Genomic DNA, 7,651 nt, shown 5'->3' on the forward strand with positions numbered 1-7,651 from the left:
TGTGGGTTTTTGTAAGGGTTGTTTTACACGTGGCCCTTAGACATTATTATATTGTAGGTGTTGTTAGACGGGGTTTTGGTGAACATGGTTTGGTTGATGGTCGGGTTTAGTTTTAGTTTGAGATGGGTTTATAAATATTAATTTATGTAATAATATAAATATAATGATTAATGAATAAGTAGTTATATAAATAGTAAATTGCTTTATAATTAATTTAACTATTTTATATAATTAGATTTGTTAGTAATTCTATATGATTATTATAATTGCTAGGTGACGGTTTTAGTGAGGAATTCTATTGACTGCTCGGATTGCTTTAATTGGATTTGTTTATCAGATAGGAATATCTTACTCAACCTTGTGTTATATTCTTGAATGTCCGAGCTATGTTTTATAAAGAATTGTGGCTAAGCGTATTATATTAAATGTTGTGATGGATATCACTGTTATTTATACCGTTGCGAATATTATTGATAAGTCGTACGAGTATTGTGATGAGTTGTGCATAGCATGAGAGATGCTACCGCCAGTTGTGCATAGCAAGAGAGTCGCTACTGCCAGTTGTGCATAGTACGGAGGGTACTACTGCCAGTTGAGCATGGCATGAGAGTACCACTGCTAGTTACACAGTTGAGCATGGTACAAAAGTACTACTGCCAGTTATATAGTTGAGCATAGCACGGTGTTAAGAGAGTTGTTGATAGGCTAGCGCACACCTATGCAAAAATAAATACCCTAGACACAAATGAATGTAGTACGTTGGGGTCGAATCCGTAGAGAGACGGTAGTTGTTAATTAGTTGTTATGGAGTAAATTTTATCTTGAGGTCGGTTATCGTATGATTGATTGGTTGGATAATGGAAGAAAACAATAATGATAAAGAAATAGTTTAGGGAGGTCGGGTCACACATGCATATTATGTAAATGCTCAAATTAAACAAAGGAGTTGATAAATCGTTAATTGTTTGGGCTTAAAGACACCCACCTCACGATATTAGTGTCAACCATAGACCGGGTCCTAGAGAAACTCTCGTTTATGACTAGGTCGTCCTACTACACATGCTTAGTCTAATCTGATTTCGTGCCTCTCGACTTATAGAACGAATTAACAAATTTAATCTAAGATAGTGATCAAATATCAAAGACTAACAAAACAATGCAAACATGTGAAAGAAACAATAAAACAATATTATAACATCCTAGTTCAACCATTGCAAGAAGTACTTATGCATGGGTTCCCTTATTCCCTAGACAATTGAATTACTTATGCATAATGAAAACTAATCTAATAACATATGAAATGATAAAGATAAACATACTAACTAGTGATGTGAATGGCAAATGAATAACAAAACAATACTGGAAATAAGATTATCTTAACAACTGGGAATGGAGTTGGAAATGAAGAACAAGATAGAACAAATGGAAATAACTTGAAATGTAAATTGTATATAACTTGAATAAAATTGTTTATAACATAATGGAAATGTTAAAGGGAAATCTAATTTAACCTAAACTAAGAACTGAAATGAGAGTATAAAAGTGGTGTAGGAAGTGTAAGAGAGATGCCCCAAGAGTGTCGACCAAAGCTTCTATTTATAATGGAACAAGGAAGTAATGTTCGGGCATAGAGGGGGCTAACCCCGATCGGAGACACCACACCTCGATCGGGGTCGTGATGTTTCCAGTTTTTCCTCTTTAATCCATGATTAATTAGCACAAGAATCCAATGTTGATTTTTAATGCCTTGTTTAATCACAGCTCTTCAATTGGCATCCTAAGTTTCACTAAGCATCCAAAGTTTCCACCTTAGTTGGACTTCAAATCTTGGGCTTGACTTTGCATAAGACTTTATTTTGCATTTCCATTTTAATCCATATCTTTATGCATGCAAATCCATGTAACACTTCAATGTTGGTCCAACTCATGCTCCACACTTAGCCTTGTATACTAGCTCTTACAAATTTGTTAGAAATAAACTCCTAAGAGCTCGAATTTTTACAAAATGTGACAAACCATGCAAAGACAACTAGAATACAATATTAGCTCATAAAACCACTAGATTAGTGCAAATGACATATATATTAGAGCTAAAGTAGGGGGTCAAAATATATATAAAATGGACTTATCAAACTCCCCCAACCTAAACCCTTGCTTGTCCTTAAGCAAGCACACAATACAATATATGATAAGGACAAGAGTACGAGCAACACTTATCACATCCAAATGCAATTTCCGTCAAGTAACTTTAGAGCACAATGAATCAAATCCCGAAACAACATGGGCATAGGGAAATTGCAACAACATGGATGCGATTTATATGACGGCGTAGCATGAATGACTTCAAATGGACGTTTCGACTCTTGCATGATATTATTGACATCGGACTCCTCACGGGAAAAACACTCACACTCATATTATGAATAAGGCAATTTATATGTGAATGTGACACTCTCCTATCTACGACTCAAGAGAATGCGCCCGCAATCTAGTATGGTAGACATTCCAAATCAACAAGACAATGCTAACAAGAATGTACAAATAGAAGCCAAGAGAAGAGATAAAAGAGGCTAGGGGTCATGGTTAAAAAGTGGACAAACGAGTTTGGATATGTGGAGTTTAAGGTCAAGCTAATCAACCATCCAAACGAGCAAAGAGTGCTTAAACAACCCAATACCGATCTTATAACAATAACCCATTGAACCAAAGCAGCATATGGCCCAAATTAAAACTTTTACAACACAAAATGAACTTCCCAACTCAATTTCTTCGTAAACTATGGAATATCAATCATCTTTTCCTTTCTCTTTTTCATCGAAACTTTCCATTTCATTTCTTTTCTTTTCATCTTTCTTTCTTTACTTCATTTTTTTCCAATTCATTTTTTTCTTCTTCCTTTATCACTTTTATTTCACAACACAACAGGAATGAGTGATTCTGTCAACATCATCAACCTCAGAAAAGCACTCTAAACTCACCAAGATGGTTACTAGCTCAACAAGGTAGGCAATTTGAAATATAGCTAGAAACAAATATTTTATAGCTGTTAGGCCTGGAAATCCGCAGATATTTAAGGATGCTATTCCAGCCTGGCCTGACCATCAGGGTGCCAGGACGTCAAGCCACCAAGGTACAAGAAGAATGGTGCCAGCCATGGAGAGGACAACGGTCAAAATATAAGGACAATATTTGACCAATCTAATGACTATATTATTGATAATATTCAGACAATAATTGGAGCATTAATGGAGAAGATTTGGTAATAAAGGACGACAATTAAGGGAGTAATAATACGCATTAAATCGAGCAATTAAGGTGGAATATTCAGCATTGATAAGGAAGATCCAGCAGCCGTTCAACATGGACTATATAAGGAAGCACTTGAAGATTATTTACAACACAATACATACCCTAAGCATATAACATTCTCTCATACAACACTTGAGCTATATTATGATCATTTGTGTCAAACATTCAATATTATAGTAAAATCCTCTCCTGGCTTGGTGCCCGTGATTTTTTCCCATTTAAGGGTTTTCCACGTACAAATTCCTTGTCTCATTATTGTTAATTCATCCTACTTTACTTTTCTAATATCATACCCTGATCTGCGTATTCACAGATTAATTCGAGCTAGTTAACCCTGCCTAGACCTACCCTGACCTAATTTCGCTTTGCGCAAAATCCATGGGGCATCTAGCTCTTTAAAATCTTTTTTCCTTATCTTACAAAAACCCAAATAACCTAAAAAAATGGCCCAGGCTACCATTGAAGAACAATTGAACGCAACCCTCCAACAAATAGCTGAGTTGGAAAGCTTGAAAGATAAGGTAGCCCAAACTGAGGCTGAAATCCTTCAGTTAAGAGAATCTGAGTCAGCTCTGAAATAAAAATTGGAAAAAACCCAAAGAGCAAGCTCTAGATTCCAGCCAGGAACACCATTTGCATCAATCATAAAAAACATTGATTTCTCTAGCTTTGGGAATCCGAGTGGCTCTAAATTTATCAATGTTGATGGCGATGGTGAGCCAAACAATAACAATGAAAAACCTAATGAATCTGTAGCAAACATCATGATGGCAGTAGTCCAGGAAATTGTAGATACCTCATTTCTGCACCTTCCGCAAACCACCCGGTGATGATTGGGCCGCATGTTTGGTATACGGAACGATTTACAACAGTTCGTAAGTTTATCGTCAAGTGATAGATCAAATACTTGTGTCTACCCCTTGGTTGTCATCTACGCGCCGATACGATCGTTTTGATAGTAATTAGAGTTCATTTGGAGTCCGGGTCAAAAACCGCTTCATTTTTCTAATAAACCGTTTAAAATGCCGAGTCGGAATGTCCTAGAATATTCCGGATATTTTTATTCCATAAATTAATTTTATATCTTTTGGTAAAATATATCCCAAAAATTTTATTTTAAAGAATAAGGAAGTTGAGATTCACCGCAATTCCGTAAAGGAAACGCGGAATTCTTTCTTCCGCAGGAGGAAACCCTTTGGGGGAAAGGACGCGCACTTCTTTGCGCCTCTTGAAGGATCGCGGCATTTGCTTTGCGCCTCTTCCCCAGATCTTTTCCGCGTGTTTTCAGATTTTTCCCTGATTTCTTTCCAAAGTTTGAGTCATTCCACAACTCTCCATATTTTTTAGTATAAATAGGGACTTTCGTTCCACATATTTTTCACGCGAGTGTCCACCCTTATCTTCTCCCTTTGCATTCTAAGACCGTGCTCTAAGATTTTGATGTCTACGTGCTTGATCAATCGACCACATAAGCTGAGATCATTCTAAGTACCAGTCATGTTGCATGACCGACCAATTTGACCACTACACATCAATCAACTTAATCTAAATCCTCTTACGAGGGCACTTTGTACATACATTCGAGTCGAGTAATCACTAAAAAGATAACTTAGTTAATCTCGTTTCGTCAAACATGTAAGTCTGAGGGTGTAAATCCCATCTTTTTTATTATATTTTATTTTTGTACTAATTAATGTAAGATTTACGTCAAAAGTATGCTTAAAATAGACTTATAAAACCCTTTTATCAAACTGTTTTTACAGATTAACAGTGGGCAGACGTCGAGAAGAAACGCCGCAACTGCTGCGCCTCTTCCAGAGGCTGCCGCAGTTCCTGCCTTTCTTCTTCTTCCTCGGTTCTCTGTTTGATTCGTTCCTTTTCTTTTGTTTTCTTGTTTTCTTTATTTCGTTCACATATAATAAATCTTAAATGCATATTCTTAATAATTATCGCGTTTTATTTACGGCTTAAAACCCTTATAATCGATATTTGCGGGTTTTCGCCATTAAATCAAACACGGATTTTTAGAGACTCGATTTGTTCATATCAAGTTTCTGAGGTTCGCCTTTGTAAATATTTTTATTGTTTATTTCTAGTTTTCACGCCTTTCAACTCGTTTCATAAATTTAACCTAGTTTGACATAACTCGTTTTAATTCGCCTTAATTCGTTTTAATTCGTTTTATCGCTTTTATGACGGTTCATATGTAAATTAATATGCTAAATCACTTTCATCCGACTTAAATATCAATAATCAACCATTAAACATACCAATGAATGCTAAACAACTCGCAGTTCTGGCTTCACATCCAGAACTCACCTCAGAAATAGGCGCAGCGGTCGCTGCGCCTGTTCCGGGGTGATTTTTGTCTCTGAACTTCCGTTCTTGCTTTGACTTAAATTATTTAATTACGTATAAGTCGACTATTAGCCATAATATCACTCTTAATCTGTCCATATTTTCCAACCTTATTTTATTTTCGTTTCTTTTCTTCAAATCGTCCGTCTTAAATATATTTTTGACGTAAATCAATTTAATCATTGTAATTTATTGTAATTTCAATTATCGTTATTTTATTTATCGTTATGGATGATTTACTTACTTGTTCTTCACATGTAATCAATTCTAAACCCTAATTCGACATTAATAAGTGCTAAATTAAATGTTCACTGACATAATTTAATTCACATGCTAGGAGTAAGCTATTGTTTGTTGCATTGCATGCATATAATCGACGACATATCAAGTACAAACGATTTCCCAAATCATTAGTAGAGGCCGCTATCGAGGCGGGCGGGATTAGGTGTTCAGTAAAAGGACTTCCTAATACGTACCCTCACCCCTTACTCCAGATCTCTGTGAACATCCGTGTTCATTGGCATCCACGAGAGTCATTGTAGACATAGAATGCTAAGGGTAACGAGTTCTTAGTGGTAATTTCACTACTTTGTGTCTTAACAAGACACGAGGTATTCGAACGGTTCCAATTTCCCATAAACATTGGTGGCGACTCCACAAATGCAAACGCTTGTTCCCAAGGGCCCCCCCGTGGGTCCCCCGTGTCCACAGTTTGGCGACTCCGCTGGGGAGTAATACACTTACGTGTTGCCAAGGGTGAAACTTAAACAAGGTTAGGGAATAGTTTATACGAGACAGTTGTCAGTTTTCATTAATCGACCTTCTTAGGTCATTTTATTCGGCCTTCCTAGGCCTAACCCAACCCATTCGACCAATCGTCCCGTCTGGACGGTCCAAATTCTTATTTGGGCCTAAAGATGGATAGCGATTGACGTCAACCATACCGTGGTACATACTCATGTTTGTATCAAGGGCTTTCACTACTCGAGGAAATGGATTAGGAACCGACCTTACTCTTGTTTGGCACGAACCTCTCCACAGACCAGGGTTTGATTGCTTGCAATGGCAACCCACCTCTTAAGCCAAAACCCTTCTAAATGCAATCAGCATACCATTATAATGCCTGTATGAATGCTTGTATCATATGTGATCACCATTTTGTAAACAAAACCATGACGAAATTTCTGTAAAAAAAAAACCATTTTATAATGTAAACGTTTTCAAAAATGGCCGAAATTAGCGCAAAATGAGTCGAAACTCTGTCCAAATCTCCAGTCAAAATTCGGGCCTCAAAACCCATTTCAAAACCTCACCTTGAGTTAGCACTCCTACAACTACACTACAGTTGCCTAGGACAAACATTTCAAGACTTTGTCATTTTCAAATTTCACTTAACACAGTGGCACACTCCCACTTCACAAGTTGAGTCTTTTCTTTGAGTAAGTGTGCTATAATGGTCGATCGTGTTTTGATTCTTCGTCAATCTGTTATCCAGTTTCCAAGATGCCTGACACTAGTACCACGAGTGCTAGTGGTCAACCCCAAAATGGTAATGATCAAATCCGAGTTGTGCTCGCCCGTCTCCAAACAAGCCAAAACCAAGCTTATGATCGCCTCAACGCTATTGAAGGCCGAATTATTGCTGTGGAAACTAGACCCCCTCCTGCAGAAAACGATATTCCTAGCGAGATCGTGCATGATAACCTTCCACCCTTTGTTGGACAACAAGAAACCAACCCTCCAATAGGTCCTACTGAAGCTGAAAAACGACTTCAATACTTGGAGGAGCAACTAATGTACCTTAAGAAGAGAGATGACATCTACAGAGAAAATAATCGTAAGTATGAGGTCGTGAACGCTCAATTGCCAACCGACTTCAACATGACTGACATCCCAAAGTTCAAAGGACATGAAAACCCTTTGGACCATATTCGTGCTTTCAAAGACTACATGTCTATCAAAGGCATCAAACCTGAGATGTTCT

Source organism: Silene latifolia, chromosome X, assembly GCF_048544455.1.
Source record: "Silene latifolia isolate original U9 population chromosome X, ASM4854445v1, whole genome shotgun sequence".
Lineage (NCBI taxonomy): Eukaryota > Viridiplantae > Streptophyta > Magnoliopsida > Caryophyllales > Caryophyllaceae > Silene > Silene latifolia.